Below are 17,165 nucleotides of genomic sequence, written 5' to 3'. Positions count from 1 at the left end.
TTGTGCCAATCGCTAGTTTGAAAAGGCCCATTTGGGGAGAAATCAAGTTTAACCCGATCCTCCTGAAACATGTTCGGGGTCTAAAATTCGGGTAAAATCGGGCTTTGGCTTTCCTGCAATGCGTTTTTGTCGCGACATACGCCATGAGGGAGACACAGAAAGTTTCGATTTAAAAAATAATATAACGCCAGTTTTGCGCCTAGCATTTAGATGAGGCAGAAGTAACCATTTTTGTTGTAATTCATCAAAAACCGCACTGCTAGATTTAGACACGTACCAACCGAGGCATATTCAACAACGGGTCGACAGGCAGTTGAGTACGGTTTCATCTCAAAGCTACAAAATTCTCTTGACATTCTGTCCACTGCGCCCAAGTGACAAATAGCTCACTGTTTGATAGGTATAATATGGGGTGAAGGTAAGCTCATCATCAGACAGCACACCTACGTAAGTCGTAGTCGAAATTCGAGGAAAACTAAAATCTTGAACTGTGGTTATACAAAGTCAAACTGGCCTCTGTCCACTGGGCCCCGGAGTTCATTAAATGTAAATGAAAACGGCGGTCTACTGGAGCCTATAACGACGGTATCAAGTGCGTGGCGCCCTGTGTGCCTCCGATAAAGCAAAAAAAAAAAAAAAAAAAAACGCGTCACTTTGAAGAATAGTGCATGTCAGTGATGTATTTTTTTTTCTTTGCCACCAAACAGTAAGCACGATAAACCTTACAGTTTGCGCCCGAACGACGTGTACTAGCGAGAACGCGGTAAAGCCGCTATTGCATAGCCCCCGCACGATCCCTCCCTGGTCATTTCAGTTCGCTTGGTTGAAAGGGATTCCGCTTGGCAGGACATGCAAGACAACCGCAGGACCCATTTATCGCAGCCAAGTGATGGCGCGGCGTACACGCTCCAGTGCGGCTTCAAATGAGAAAACGAAAAGCCAAAGGGCCCGCGCGGTCTCTAAAATCGCTGCGGCCACAGGGGCCGCGAAGATATATATCGCGCGTCTCCGGCGGCAGACTGCGCGGCGGCGGCGGTGGCGGCGGCATTCCTCGGCCGTGAGCTGTCTCGGGACACTCGGCACGGGGTGCCGCTGGCAAAGCCTCAGCGCCCCGCCGCGGGCAGGACGGAGCCAGCCCTTGCCCGCACCCTGGAAAGTGGTGCCGGCCTTCGTGGAAGCCGTGTGTCCATAGACGGCAACCACCAGCCCAGCCAGCGGCGTGCCCGCCCCCCTCAGTCGTTTCTCATTCGAGCTTACGCAACAGTTGGAAACAGCAGCGGCCGCCGCTTTGTAGACGCTTCCGGACCTCCTCCGCGAGCAGGTGTCGTCATCAGGCTGCTGCATGGTGCACACCTGAGCCCGGAGAGGGGAGTCTCTCGTAATAGCTTTCCCCTTGCCCAAGTTCCGCGGCACTGTGGTATTGGGATGCAGGTCTTCGCTCAGCGCCGGAAATGACACGGTTTTCTCGCATGCCTAATACCATGTTCACCATCTTCGCGGATTCCAGCATTCCGTACAATCCAAAGACACGGGCGCGCCGTTGTTACGCCAACACCGGAGGCATCCTCAGCTTCTAGATCGCGCCCAACGAGATGGCTTTGCGGGCTTGCGTACACCTTCTTGAAGTTGCAGAACCATTATTATGTGACCGTGCACTCGTAGACGTGCCCGCTGAAGCCAAGACCACCGCAGAAAAGGAGAGCAGGGCTGCTGACGTCGGAAGGACAAGCCTACCAAGGACTTCGCGCAATTTCTGTGACTCTTTCATCATCCTCATTCCTCGTGGAGTCCACAGAAATAGCTCGTGCGTACAAGCTTGTCGTACCGGAACCCTGTAGTATGCGTGCCTCATATTCTAGCTGCGGTCTCGGCTTGTATAGATCCAATTTGAATTTTCATCATCTTCATGTCCATCTTTAAAGGTGACAACAAAGCCAAAAAAGATGTCAGCTTGTACTTATTTTTTTTTTTTGTATGCTCACTCCTGCCATAGCCCCAAGTGGGGGCTGCAGATTCGCAAAATAAATAAATAAATAAATAAATAAATAAATAAATAAATAAATAAATAAATAAATAAATAAATAAATAAATAAATAAATATTGAATATTGAATTTAAAAATGAATATTTTAGGTTTTCGGGGTGAAGTTGACATTTCACCTTTTTGCCCGTATGACCATGGATAAAAAATAGACTAAACTGAATTTCTCCACAACTGGATTGATTTGTGAACATTGCGGGATTACTAGCGCAAATTGTCTGGAGCAGTGGCGACTGAAGAATTTCTTTCCCTGTGGGAGCGAAATATATTCTGAAATATTCATCATCATCACTACCACCACCAATATTATTTTAATGTTATTTAAATATCATTATCATTGATTTTCTTTGAGTATTTCTGCAGGGGCTGCACAGTGGCGCTACAATGACTAGTATAATAAGCAATCACAATCAACCCACCAACAAAAACTAAATCAAACCAAATGAGCTATTCATTCAACATCACAGATGCTGGAGAGAAAAGCACATTAAAGGGACCCTGCAACACTTTTTTCAACTTTTTTAAAAATCTTAAATGCTTGCAGAACGTGGTCACCCAACACATCCAGTACTTATAGGGTGTCGATCCGCCACGGTGGCTCAGTGGCTAAGGCGTTGCGCTGCTGAGCACGAAGTCGCGGGTTCGATTCCCGGCCGCGGTGGCCGCTTTTCTGATGGAGGCGAAAAGCGAAAACGCCCGTGTGTACGACATTTCGGGGCACGTTGAAGATCCCCAGGTGGTCAAAATTAATCCGGCGCGCCTCACCGCCTGAATTGCGTCGGGGCGTTAAACCCTACAATCAATCAGATTAGAGGGTTGCAAAGTACCTCAGCCAAAAACTACTGCTCTACGCCCATCAGATTACTTGCAAACTTGCTCAAAATATTTTTCTTTCTTTTGCGGTCTCAACGTATTCCGACGGTTCGAATTACATCACTAAGGCATGTAGCGGCTGTTGGCCGGTTTTCCTTCAGTTGTAGCAATGAACGCTTTTTGATAGCAACTTAAAAAAGCAACAAAAACAAAGCAGAAATGGAAGGCCTATCTGGTGCGACTAGCGAATCACGCAGCGCCGCTCCTTGCTGGCGATAACTATAGCTGTCGCAGTGGTTCTAGGCGAGAAGGAAAGAGTGAAAGAGCTTATTGAAACTGGTGCAGGGTCCCTTTTAAAAGACCTGTTAGTGACTTCACGGTGACTGTGCCCCCTGATTTGATTGTGGGGTTTAACGCGCCGACGCAACACAGGCGATGAGGCGCGCCGTAGTGGAGGGCTCCGGATTAATTTTGACCACCTGGGGATCTTTATCGTGCGCCGAAATCTCGTGCACACGGGCGTTTTTGCTTTTCGCCTCCATCAGAAAAGCGGCCGCCGCGGCCGGGAATCGAACCCGCGACCTCGTGCTCAGCAGCGCAACGCCTTAGCCACTGAGCCACCGCGGCGGGTGACTGTGCCCCCTAAATGAGGCAACGGTAGCACGCACGATTCTATACCTTTTTATTTATCAATGCAAAAATGCAGTGTACATATTATTAATGAAAAAAATAATTAAATAAATTTGCAAGAGCAATACACACTTCCAGCCAATTTATATACATGCCTCCTAACCACGAACATACTGCGAGACCTGCACGTTCATGCTCCCAAATGAAGGCTTACATGATGAATACTGACAAAGCAAGAGAGTTGCAGATCAGTTGAAAAAAGAAGTTATGCTCTGCGGTAAAATCTGCATGTAGATCTAACCATGAGATTTATATTATTAGAGTACATGTATGCACAAAATATAATTTGTTTTGATTTTGTACCGATAATTTCAGACTGTCGAGTGTGCCATTACATTAGAAAATTTTCAGTGGTACGATACGGACGCATTCATATCTAGTAATATATGGCCGCACTTCTAATATCTATGCTGACCATACACTTGTTACAGCATGAGTAATTATGTGGTTGGTGCAAGCCACTTATAAAACCACGGCTTCCTAAGAAATCTGAGCTGGTTAGCATAAAGTGATATTAGTTGTACTGTCCAGTGGAGCTGGCATGATAGTATAATCTCTATTCAAAGGGCAAAACCAATAAACTACCCATCCTTTGGTTGATATCGTAGGCATAGAATATTTGAGACAGGAGATTAGCTTGTCGCGGTGGCTCAGTGGCTAAGGCGTTGCGCTGCTGAGCACGAGGTCGCGGGTTCGATTCCCGGCCGCGGCGGCCGCTTTTCTGATGAAGGTGAAAAGCAAAAACGCCCATGTGTACGAGATTTCGGCGCACGTTAAAGATCCCCAGGTGGTCAAAATTAATCCGGAGCCCTCCACTACGGCGCGCCTCATCGCCTACGTTGCGTCGGCGCGTTAAACCCTACAATCAAATCAATTAGATTAGCTTGTCAAATACTTTATACGAAGGCCTTTCAAATATGTATGTCGACTATAAAAACGGGTAACTTTTTTTTTTTTTCATAATTGGGACATTTATAAAGAAGAAACTGTCGCCTAATTAGAGACCAGCGCCGCTGGAATTTGGACTGAGTGCAGTCTGATCCTTAAGCAGTTTTCCTTCTCAAAATAAACCTAACTTTCCAGCAGACGTCTGGGGCTCAGCAGAAGTCTTCAGGTGTCCTTTTACTGGGGTAGCCGTGCCACACAATCTGCAAAAGAGGGGGCACCGTCGCTCCCCCTCCACGCCTTGTTCCGACGCCCATGGTCTGGGGTCTCAGGCCATGTTTCGACCACTCTCGCTTCGTTTACGAGACTTTATTCTGTGGACGAATCATTTCGAAAGTGCTGTACTCGCTGCATCCTCTCTGCCGATTTCCTGTGGCGTTTCGTATGACGCTCAAATGAGAGTCAGCGAAGTTAATATAGGTACTAAGGAATTAAAATCGACCGCAACTTTTATTTACAGCGTAAAACCGAGATGCGGGAAGCACTTATTTCACTGGGTGAACTAGCATAGCGGTCAGCAGCGCGACCCGACATCTGCGAACGCTTTTCCGTCTAATGAATGCAATCGCTAGAGATAAGACATTGGTGGGAATTTGGGGGACGGTTACTGCATGAGCGTTATTCAAGAAATAGTTATATAAGCTGCTTGGAAGGCTAAAAATAAATAAAAATGTAAACAGGCTCTACAATATATACTCTGTATTTGACAGCGCTGACTTATGGCCGAGTGGTCTGGAGCATTAGGTCCATTGTTTTGCAATTCGCAAGTTCGAATCCCCGATAGCGCATGCTTTTTAAGTTAATTTATTTGCTTCTGGGCAATGTTTTCTATACTCAATTCCCCATTTTCGCGCTGTAACGTTCATTTCTCCACGAGCGAGTTCGCAGAATGCCTGCAGACAGACCCTGACGCTCTGGAAAGTTATCGTTGGCGTGGTATTGCCATAAGAACCGAATGCTTGCGGGCTCAGTCCCGAATCAGCCGACCCGTCGCCTGGTGTGAACATGCCTCTTACGATAGAGACACGAGCCAGGCAAGCTCCAAATATTGGGGAAAAGCGCATCGCATTTCAGCTTCACCCGCCGCGGTGGCTCAGTGGCTAAGGCGTTGCGCTGCTGAGCACGAGGTCGCGGGTTCGATTCCCGGCCGCGGCGGCCGCTTTTCTGATGGAGGCGAAAAGCAAAAACGCCTGTGTGTACGAGATTTCGGCGCACGATAAAGATCCCCAGGTGGTCAAAATTAATCCGGAGCCCTCCACTACGGCGCGCCTCATCGCCTGCGTTGCGTCGGCGCGTTAAACCCCACAATCAAGATCAAGATTATTTCAGCTTCAGCGGTGACGCGGAGGACGTTCATACACTGCGTACGCCTCGGCTGTAGTGATCGTTACGATTCCAAACCGTGCTGGTAGGCTTATCTGACGCATTTTACAGCGGAGCACGGTATACAGATTACTGAGATATCGAGAATGCTCATCCAAAGATAACGTCGGATGCCGAGCATGTTGTTTTACATAACTTAAACCGAAATTGGTTTGAATGCTACTCGTGGACATCGTCCAATCACGTAGCACCTTTTATTGTCGCCACTGCTGTTAGTTGGTGCAGACGCCGCAAACCACGCAAGGTAGTCCTTCTTCTTTCAGGTTTTATAAGATAAATATCGCCTTATTGACCGGATAAACGATGAACAGTGTGTTTTTTGAGCCAGTTATGCGTTTTTGCAAGCAAAAAGGGAAGCTTGACAAATTCATTTCAGTGTCGCTTTAACAAGGGTTTACAGTCAGAAACAAAGAAAAAAACGCAGTGAACACATAAAAGTCGGGAGCTAGCCATAACCTGGACCGATTTGTCACCCTAGTGATTATAGTTTAAAATTAGAAAAAAAAAATGTGCATTTTGGTAGAAGCCTATGGAAACTTACTGGAGAGCGCGTCTGTCCTGCACAATGCGTTACTCATAAACAACAAAAAAGCTCCTTGCGCCTGTTTCGCCACAATTTTGCCGTAGTGTTTTGAGGATGGTACAGTCGTGGGTCGTGGGTGAGTCGGGCTGGCTTTATGAATTGACTGAATCGGATAGAATGTGAGGCGACTTGTATCTTAGGCTAGGGGTTGTGAATGTCGGTGCTGCAGTGTTCGTTAGTTCGTTTTTCGACCTGATCACCCATTGAACCAGCTGCTGTCTCGACATCACCCGATCGTGTAGAGGCTGGATGCCGCCGAGCTCAATTCTCAGCTTAGTGGACAGTACCAAGGTGTCTTCTTCGCTTGGCTGTTGAACTAGCCACTGGCGCGGCTCTCAGCTCCAGAAATGGCTGACTATGCACCGTTTTCTTCACATAAGGTGGGCGAACTGCTGGGATTCACCGATCGTTGAACTCCGCAAGGAATCAATTTTATTCCTTTGTGTTCACGTATTGGGCAACTACTGCATGGTATGAGACACTTCGTCTGCTGGCTGGCGTCCTCAAAATAAATCATTTAGTGTGCCACCGTCAGGGTTATTTGCGCACGATAACAATTTGAATTGAAGCTCCTAAAATGTCCCTGTCCCGGGAAAAATGGTACCGGCCGGCACGACCTTCGCGCAGCTGCGTAGGCGGAGCCAAGCCTCGCCTAGCTATGACGTCACTGCGCCGACGCGGCGACTTCGCGTCGCCGCATCGGCGACACACAGCGCCTCGTCACTCCACGCCGAGCATAACGTTTACACTCCCGCAAAACATGCGTCTGCGAAGAAGAATGTAACTCCTGAGGAAGAATAAGTGCAGCGCGAACGCCGTTCTGTCGCTGTTTGAGAACATACGCATCGGCTACGATCCAAACCTGAGTGTCCGCCGAGGCCGCCGCGCCTAAACGGCAGCGAAGAGCAAAGATCTCGAGAACTGCGCTCATGATGTAGAGTACAAGCGGAATCCGGCTAAACTTGGCGTCACCCCTCAACACTTAGCCTAGCTGGGAAAGAACATCGCAAAACCTAACAATATTTAGGAAAGCCTATCAAACCCTAGCAAAACTTAGCAAAACCGGAAGAAGATATAGGTCGACCCCCAGTTCCGCTGTTTCTCCGGCCTTGCACAACAAGTGCAAGCTGCGCCAATCTTTTTTTTTTTTTTTAGTGCGCAAGAATTAGGTGGGTGAACCACAATAAATCTGCATGTGTACTTTGACGCCTGTTGGGGTACTCTGATGTCTAGCCCAGTGTTAGCATCGAGTGGCCGTGGTCTTACGCACCGACAGAGTAACGCATATTAGCAGAGGTGTGTTGAACAACGCTTTATAGAACAGCTCATCAACTCAATCATTTAAGTCACTCAATCAATCAATCAATCAATCAATCAATCAATCAATCAATCAATCAATCAATCAATCAATCAATCAATCAATCAATCAATCAATCAATCAATCAATCAATCAATCAATCAATCAATCAATCAATAACTCAATCAATCAATCCGCAATACCCAGGTGGGTCGGCCACATGTAATCTGTGCGTGTAATCCGAAGCCTAGCACAGAGCTACGTACCGCCCAGGTGTATTGGACAACGCTTTAAAGCAGAAATTCAAGCTGCCGTCTGAAGCACCCACGTTAAGAGAACAAGCAAGACCCATTTGGGCCCGCTCAATGACGCAAATGAACCAAATATGACTTGCCTGCGCACCTGTAACCGCATCGGATCGTCCAACCATCTTCTTTTTTTTTTTTTTCGTTTTAAGCTTTCAGACTGTTGCATTTGAAAACAGCATATTACCGCGCTTTGCGCATCATTTTATTCATGCTTTTCTTTTTTTGCGACGTCCTTTTCCGGCGGGACAGGTACCGAACTCGGAGGGAATGCCTCGCTGTCCTCGGCTGGTTCTTACAGCGCTGTCTTGGCGGCTTTCCGGGGCGTAAATGGTGTCTACCCCATACCATATGCATGTAGGGAGGAAGGACGCAAGTTTCTCATGCGAACGAAAGTGTATTGAGCCAACTTGTGCTCAGCGAGAAACTACAACGAAGAACATATACCGACGCGCCGTGCATAGTCGAGTGTCGGCGAATCGAATGTCGTGGCGTTTGGTCGGCGTGCATTTATATAGAAGCGCAGTGTATTCCAGAAACATCCAATCACATCGATAACATTGCCCATGAAACAAGAGCTGTCTAAGCGAGTTACACTTTTTTCCTTGTCAGACGAGGAAGCCGGGCGCGGCCTAACGTCAGAAGGAGTACAAGGCCTTAAATGCAGGATAAGATAACCGTGCACGGTCAGGCGCTGGAAACAAAATGTAAACAGAACGATTCCCGAAGCATGGTTTGCGGTAATACTGCCTCAATGTCGGCTTATGTACAGGGTGAAGTTGAGCTAGGACATCGTGCTTTTCATAAATCGAATTCTTTAGATTTTTCACACATATTTATTTCACTTTATACAATGACCCAGTAATCCCATTGTGAGTATAAAATAGGACACGAAATTATTTCGCAATTACTCCGTAAAAGTTGTGGCCGAGTTACAAATAACATCGATGTGTAGAGGGACATAGGGCAAAAGGAATAAGGATTTTGTTCCGTTTATCCCAACTTTTCTTTTTGCGAAGTGCATGAAGCGCAGCAGCAAATTGAATATGGCAAGCGGTGGTAATTTATTTATTTATTTATTACAGATACTTTCAGGGCCCATAGGGCACAACAGAAAGGAGTGGTAAACTTAGAAGAATACAATGTGCAGTTTTTACGACAATGGATTGTTTGAGATGCGCGTACGACAACAATGAATGTACACTGTTTACACAACAGCAAAATAATACACAATCTCCTATGACATTCTACGAGCAAAAGGTGTTATGTACAGCAGTTTTGAAAAGGGTTGTATCAGTAATGGATGCTATGGCGGCAGGGAGGTGGTTCCACTGTACACTCGTTTTAGGAATAAATGAGTCATTGTATACGTACGACAAGACGGCAAGCCGACTTTGCAACTATGGTCCGTTCGAGATGAAATATAGCGAGGCGGGGTAATAAGTTGTTCTTTTAAGGTAGGGTTATGGTGATATATTTTGTGAAATAAACACAGACGAGAACATCTACGGCGCACTGACAGGTCAGGGAGGTTAACCGTTTTTTTCATTGACGAAACACTGGCAGTACGTGCATAGGACGATAAGATGTAGCGAGCGGCACGATTTTGAATTGATTCCAGACAATTAATGAGCGTGACCTGATGAGGATCCCATAATGCGCACGCGTACTCTAATTTGGAACGGACAAGCGTTTTGTAAAGATTAAGTTTAAGGGAGGTAGAAACGGTTGAAAAATTTCGGCGTAATTTCCCATAGAGCTCTATGGGAAAAAAATCATGCACCCCTCCGTCCAACGACGACGATGGTTGAACGCGAAGCTTTCTCGCGATGGATTCTTTGGTTGGCCAATCCCACACTGCGAGTATGTGCTATACTCTGGAGGTGCGCATCACTTTACTAGAATACCCACAGCAACTCTCGGATGTGCACTCCGTAGGCCTAACGTTCGAGTTTGGGGTGCACGGCGCGAATCGGTACCTGCTGCTTGGCGTTCAGTGAGCAGTTTTTTTTAGTGGGTGCCGGTTTGAGGTGTTAAACCACAAGATTTGACTCTAGGCCTAGCGTTCTAAACCTCAAAATGGGAAGTTAGGCCTAACGTTTTGTGGCTAACATGTCCTTACGGCACGCAGAGCCACGCCATTATTCTCGTGACGGATTCTTTGGTTGTCGTCCGAGTTTTCCAAATCGCTTCGACCATGTCGAAATGGAGCAATCGGAGAGACGTCGGCTTCATAACGCGAGAGATCCAGGTTCTATTCCGGCCCCGGGAAGCGTTTTTTTCTTTCACTTCACCCACGATAATTCATCATCATCGTCAGAGAAAGTTGGCTTTCCTGCAGGGCGTATCGGCGTACAACGGCATCAGTGAGCTTCGCTTTGAAAACTGTCTGGACTTCGCGTCGTATTTTGCAAGTTCTCCACTTTTGCTACCTGTATACCTGAATTACGACGAATGGAAATTCTGTGCGCCACTTATTGCTCGGTGCATATTAGACGCTCCGTTTCGAAATATTGTATAAGTTGATGCTATTGGTGATGAAAAAAAAAAAAAACGTTTCGTGTTATTTCCAGGTATTCCTGCCGTAATGTTGGCTCTGAATGCTCGCTGCAAGCAATGTCTTCGATTACCTGCATACTTCCAAGCTAACAGAAGGGGGTTCAGCACCTTTTTTTTTTCTTATTTTTGATCTTGTCTCTAACAGGTTTTGAAGCTATAGGAGACTTAATATAAATTGTGACTGCATTACTGCTTGATATACCGTCCAGTTCGAGACGACCAGCGTTATTTTTGGCGCCGGCTGGAGAACAGAAAACCTCGGCTTTTCTTTTTTTAGTTCAGTATGCAATGCATTTGTTTATATGACATTAGGACTGGCCTGTATGGTAAGGCCAGCTACCACGACGCTTGTTTGTTTGTCGCACGTGATGCCGGGTCTGGAGAGCGTGGCGTGGGCGGGTTGAACGACTCCGGCGTGCGTTGCCGCTCGTCGCCGTTGTCTCGCATTTCTCGCCATCCGGTGGGAACACGGCCGCACGTGAGAAGAAGCGAGACGACGGTTCGGTAAGAATTCCCGGCTTTCCTCTCACCGAGAACCGCGACGCGTGCTCCTTTTCCGAGCCCAGAATTTGAGATATCGCGTCAATTCCTCGCTCGCACGGCGCATCCGGAGCGTCGTGTATACAAGAACGCCACGGATAATACGCCCACGCGGCCGACATAGACTGATGTGCCAGAGAGAGCTATATGAGGGAACCTGCGCACGGCACGCCACCCTTCGCCACACACTGCGACTGCTGGTGCGCATTTCCAACGCGCGGCTTCCTATGCGGTGTACAGTGCACGGGGACCGATTCTCGTATACCGCTCTTCATGCAAGATCGGTTCAATGACCGCCGCCTGGGCTAATGCCCATGGATCCCGTCGTATTGAAAAGGGATTCGAGACAAAGCCAACCCCAAACTTTTCTTATACGAACGACCACTTTTATGGACCTGTCCCGTTAATCCTAAAGGCACAGTTTAGCGTATGTCTATGTAAGAAGAAATGTAAAGGGCCTTGTTGGGGGCAGTTTTACATTTCAACGTCATGCGGTGCTATGTGCTTCATTGTGACCAAAGGCCAACACAACGTCCAGACCAGGCACGTTTTGTCACGCTCGAAGACACTATTTTCGAGAAATTAAACCAATCATTATTTTGTCGCGCTTCTTGACGAGGCCAACAAAATTGTTCCAATGCCGTATCCTAACCTGTTTCGGTATAACGTTCGTGCTCGTTTTAAGGAACGACACGACTAGAACCATACCCAATGGCTCCCCGTCCGCGCTTGTCCTTCAAAGGAGAAGCAAAAAACACAAAATAAAACAAAACTGGGACGAAGGTGTGTCGTGGCGCTTTGGGGATACATAATGTAATACCCACCAGTGTTGTGCGAGTAAGGTAGGAACACGAATAATGACGTTGTGATGACGCCAGAAGATATGCCGTTTCGCCACTGCCTTCCTGCACGCATCCATCTTCAAGGCCTACGCGTCGTCTCGGTAAGAGGGGGGAGGGGGAGGGGGGGAGGGCAGAAGGAGGAGGGAGGGATCGCTTTTAGACTCGCGCGGCATGCAGCTGCAGCGCCCGAGCGCACAGGAAACACCCTGACACTTGGAGCCACAACAATGCACGAGCTTGTATAATTGTCAGGAATTTAATTGATTTGCTTCTAAGGTTATTGAGGATACTTGTCAGCCATTTTTCTATTTAATTGCTTTTGGGCGATACGCTATCATTCTCGATTTCGACCAAAATAGCGATAGTTTGTCGTTTGATTATTTTCTCGGGCCCATTCTTTTTAAGTTTCCGTATGCAAATCCGAAAGCAAGCCAATGAAGCTGAAATACTTCAAGTATTTCGCCTCCCTACCGTTCATGACATACTTAATACAACATTACTGTAAAATTGGTCAACGGCAGCAAGTTATGTTCGGAGTCAAAACTCTGGGTTCCACGGATGCTGCTACCCAAATCTAAGTCGACGGCACCGGTGCCCGGACATCAGAAGTGTCTTTGTAGGTGAATGCTTGAAGAGTAATGTAGCGTACCAGCAAGTATGAGGGCCTAGACCAAAGGAGGATGGAGTACATAATTTTGTATTCAACACCCGCTGAATCCAGACCACTGAAAGTGCCAGTACATACGAGCTTCGGTTCATCCTTGCCCGTCTCAGATACTGCCTGTCAACGCCCTTACACCTTATGATTGGCGCGGAGGTGATACAAAAGAACGCCCGCGCACGCATATATTTGGCCCCAGCAACGACCTCGACGTCGACTCTACGAAACCGTAGCGCTGCACTGCGGGGTATCATGTGCCAGGCAGGCTAGAAGTTTTTTCCTGTACACTATATCCCAGATTTGGCGGTCCCTCCTGCATGATCGTAGAACATTCTTTTCTACTGTAGTCTATCATCACGGCATCATCATAATCTTCTCAGCGTGCCAGTAATCATAATCCTTTTCAGGCTTGGCCTTAGCCTCCGGCTTCGCGACTCTTCGAGCCTCTCGAGTGGTGGAGGTCCGTTTAGATCCCTGTAGGCATCTTCCTGATACACCCCTAGAGCTTCCTTCAGGTCGCCGCATGCCACGGGTGCCTTATAGATGCAGCAAGGAACACACCCCCGGCCCGACCAGTCCCGCGGCGCCATCATGCGAGATCACAAGTCCACGAGGGTGCTGGTTTGGGCCTGTTGGTAGACGATGACAAAGAATCGAAGCGCTATGATAATAGGGACAAGCGAGTCGACACACACAAGGCGCCTTGTGTGTGTCGACTAGCTTGTCCCTCTTGTCCAAGCGCTTCGATTCTTTGATCACAAGTTCGCTGGGATTCGAGGTTAAGACGTTGAGGGCTGGATTGGCTTCTGTAATGAGGGGGACGGTTCGATGAGACTGCTCAACGTCATCTTTTACATTGTGTAAATGGCCAAGCCTTCGTTGTTGAACCACGAAAAGGATTTGGCTGATTGGTTCTGCTTTACTACCAAATTCCTTCAGATTTTCGGCGTAGCCTCCACTCGCTCCGTAGTTGCCAAGAAAGAATTAAACGAACGCGTACAGCATCCTGGAGGGTGTCTTGGACCTCTGTCGATGTGTGACCGGCAGCATGACGCAAGAAGACCACGTTCGGCATATTCTCAAATGCCTATTCTCAAGCCCCTTCGCTTTTGAGGAACTTGAACTGCATAACCCTTCACGCATCCAGGGCGTGATAACCACACGCCAGCGCCCTGACGAACTTGAATCCCTGCGCTGGCAGCAGCTGGCCGTGTGGAAGGATAGCTTGCCCGATGACATGAACTTTCACGCGAAGTCCGTAGCTCTCAGAACCTTGCATGCGCCGACCACCGGACAGCGAATGCCGCAACACCGAAAGGAAGCTTCGTTCCCTCGACTAATTTCGAGCCTAAGCATGCGCCCTCCTGCGCACCTGCCGCTGCGTCCGTGCCTCCTGCAGTGCCATATGTCGCCTCTTCCGCACCTGGAAGCCTCCAGCACTCATGTTGCTCTCATTTATTTCAGCGGCCACTTAACATCCCAAGTTTTACTCCGTGTAGCGCATTTAATGGCCCATTCGTTACTAGAGAATTACAGCAGAGTCGAGAAAAAGTACCGGGAAGGTACACTGTTTGCGACAGGCGCCACTGAGCGTGGACCATACATAACTTCATACTGCCAGCAGCCGCGGACAAAGCACTAACAGTGAAGGTAAACGGGTACCTTGGGCGTTACAGGAGAAAAAAACAGGTGCCAGATTTTCTTGGCAAAAAGAAAGAAAGCGAGAAAAAATTATTGGATGATTTACTAGTGGATCTTTAAGAATTCGTGAGAACCTGCTTCCACTCCCTCGCAAGCATGAGGCTGGGCCCGATGCTCACCCCTGGCTACGGCTTTAAAAGCCCGCAACACGCCGTTTCTCGTAGAAACCTCGTACACCGTGGCAGCCATCCTTGTAATCGCCCCAGTGGTTACGTTCGCTCTCGTTAGCAGCGCAGTCTCTGCGTTTCGCTCGTTCTGTTGTCGACAAGTTCCGGCATTTCGTCACCGCCATTCCCACTCCTTCTTTTTTGTCTCCCTGCACTTGCTGCACACTTCATTTCACAACGCGTACAAGTGGCGACGGGTGTCACAAGACCCGTCGAGACGGCACGCCACGGACGCGGCGGTGGGTTAGAGGGAAGCCAGCCGGCCCCGCTTCGACCTGACGTCCCCCTAGGATCTGCGAGCGCAGCGCCCCCACAGCCACTGCTGACCGGAGCTCGGCGTGACGGCCCCCTCCCCACACGGGCTCTCGGGGCTCGGTGTATCGGTCCCTTCTCCACACGTACTCTGTCGTCATCTGTTCTTTCGCTTGGTGTTAACAAATCTACCCATGTAGTACTCACGCTATACAGTCAAACCCGGCTATAACGAACCCAGGTAGAGTGAATTATGCTATATATCGAACAAAAAGAATTCAGTTACGCAAATACATGGGAAACATATTCCTTATAACGAAGTTCACATCCGATATATCGAACTCTGGGCGCCTAGAATGGCCCCCGAAATGCATGATCTCGAGCAGCGATTGAGATGTGGATTGGCCGCGACCACGGAGCAAGAGCCGCGACTCAGTCATTGCGCCTCGCACTGAGCGACGGGACGCCTAATACTTTCCGTAACTGTTTCCGATGCGCGGGACTCGCGACGGAACCCGCCCAGTCAGCGAGTCCGGACCAAGACAGCAGCATCGGTGAACGGTGGGAAAAGCTCGCCAACGTTCCCGATGATGTCGCGAGTGAAATCCGTCCGACGCTTATAATAAAGCGTTTTCGGCAGTCTATGTGCTCCGCCAATGCTTCTTAGATTTTTGAGGATGCGGACTCGAACTGATGCAAACAATGTTTCGTGTAGACAATGCTATGCTAGTGGAAGCCGCCAAAACGAAAGTGAAAACAAAAATCGCTGTTTTTTTTTTTTGCAACGTGGGCAGTTAAGGCGGAAAGTAGCTTTATTACTTGCAATAAATGGATTATTTTGGTATTGTAATGGCTACTGTACTGTGTTCGTTTCTGCATACTCGGATGGCGGAGTTGGGGAGGGGGCGGGGGGCTCCCGTGGATTGTGAACTCGTAACAATAAGCTCGTTATAGGCTGGTTCGGCTATATCGAACTATTGGATATATCGAACTAATCGCGGTGCATATTGCAGTTCGCTATAAGCGGGTTTGACTGTAATATCGCAAAAGAACAACCAAGAAGCAAGTTTGCGTTAGCATATACGGATCTCTGAGCTGACCCACACAAGTGCAATTCTAACAAACACATATTGTTAACATCATCCTCTTGTTATTGATGTTAAGGATGATGACGTTGATGATGATGGCGTTGATAATATCATCGTTTAGAAGAAGTGCGCACCTGATGGGGTTCAGTAACGTCACCAGACATCCTGTAAAAGTAACTCGGCTTTATTTATTACAATCAAACATTGACTGCCTGTAGGAATCATTCTTGGGAATCAGTTCCGTTTACAGCGAGTGGTAGAGCGTTCCAATGTCATATAGCTAGCGGGAGAGATGATTCTAGAAACTCGCACCTTAGCACGTTAGTCGTGTACGTGACGACCACGCTACTCTAGAAATAATAACCCAGTACATCCTTGAACACGGTCTCTACAAATTGGTGTAGCGGTCTGACAGACTGTCCCGGACTGACGATACCCATCCACGACCAATGTCAACAGGGCAAATTGTGCATGTTTGTGTCGCTGACTGAGTGCACTGTGCATTTCTTGAATAGGACCCCAAGACTAGAACTGTGTACATTGTGTGAATTGTGACCTTCCCCTTTCTCCTCCTCCTCCACAATCCTCGTTTCCGCACTGCAGGGCCTCATGGCCTCTCGTCTTTATAAAAGTGTTCCCCTCACTCACTCCCTGTTTGCAAACACTGCGACGTCACGAAACGCACGTGGGGTGCACGTGTGTGACTGCGGAGCGGAAAAGCGGCCAGGGTGCCCGATGTCCACCGGGGCAACGAGGCACCCTATAGTTCCCGGCCGATGGTGGGCTGCCAAAAACTAATTATTTGCAGGCGTGCCGGGCCGTCACTGGCTGCCTTCGTTGGGGGCCTCGAACCTCCATGAGCCGTTTTCCGAGCTTACAACCTCCGCAACACCAGTGAGTATGGTCGATCGGCGTGGGGGACGTTCACAGCGAAATAAAAGCAACAGTGCGCAATAAGTGCAGCATTAAAGGTCATTTTCAAGGTTGGCGGCCTTGCTACGCGTACCAAGAATGTTTTTGAGGCTGCTTTGTGTCGGCTACATACCAACGTACGCTTAATTTTTTTTTTTTTCGAAGCCTTTGCTGCGTAGATTGGCACGTCAGGCAGTGTGTGCGCTGCATACATCCTCCTTGCGTTGCCTGGAGATCACAACCGGAGAATGCATTCACTTAGCTCGCAGGCTTAGTTCGTTCGCTTAAAAAAATTCAAACGAGCGCAAAGGACGAGGACTGCAGAGAAACACAGTAGACGGGACTCTCGTCCCGTCTATTGTGTTTCTCTGTCCTCGTTCTTTGCGC

At 48.2% G+C, this 17,165-nt stretch overlaps 2 protein-coding genes across 2 annotated transcripts in view; one reads left to right on the top strand and one right to left on the bottom strand.

The window, feature by feature from the left end:
• Positions 1 to 17,165, bottom strand: part of Impl2 (Ecdysone-inducible gene L2) — a 171,799-nt gene that overhangs the window by 75,657 nt on the left and 78,977 nt on the right. The gene's annotated exons all lie outside the window — the stretch shown is intronic.
• The window catches only part of LOC144162542 (uncharacterized), a 30,141-nt gene that overhangs the window by 6,223 nt on the left and 6,753 nt on the right, over positions 1 to 17,165 (top strand). The window lies entirely within an intron of this gene.

This window comes from Haemaphysalis longicornis, unplaced genomic scaffold (assembly GCF_048455015.1).
Source record: "Haemaphysalis longicornis isolate Haplotype H1 unplaced genomic scaffold, Haemaphysalis longicornis Haplotype H1 scaffold_1, whole genome shotgun sequence".
NCBI lineage: Eukaryota > Metazoa > Arthropoda > Arachnida > Ixodida > Ixodidae > Haemaphysalis > Haemaphysalis longicornis.
This window is presented reverse-complemented; position numbering and strand designations above follow the sequence as displayed.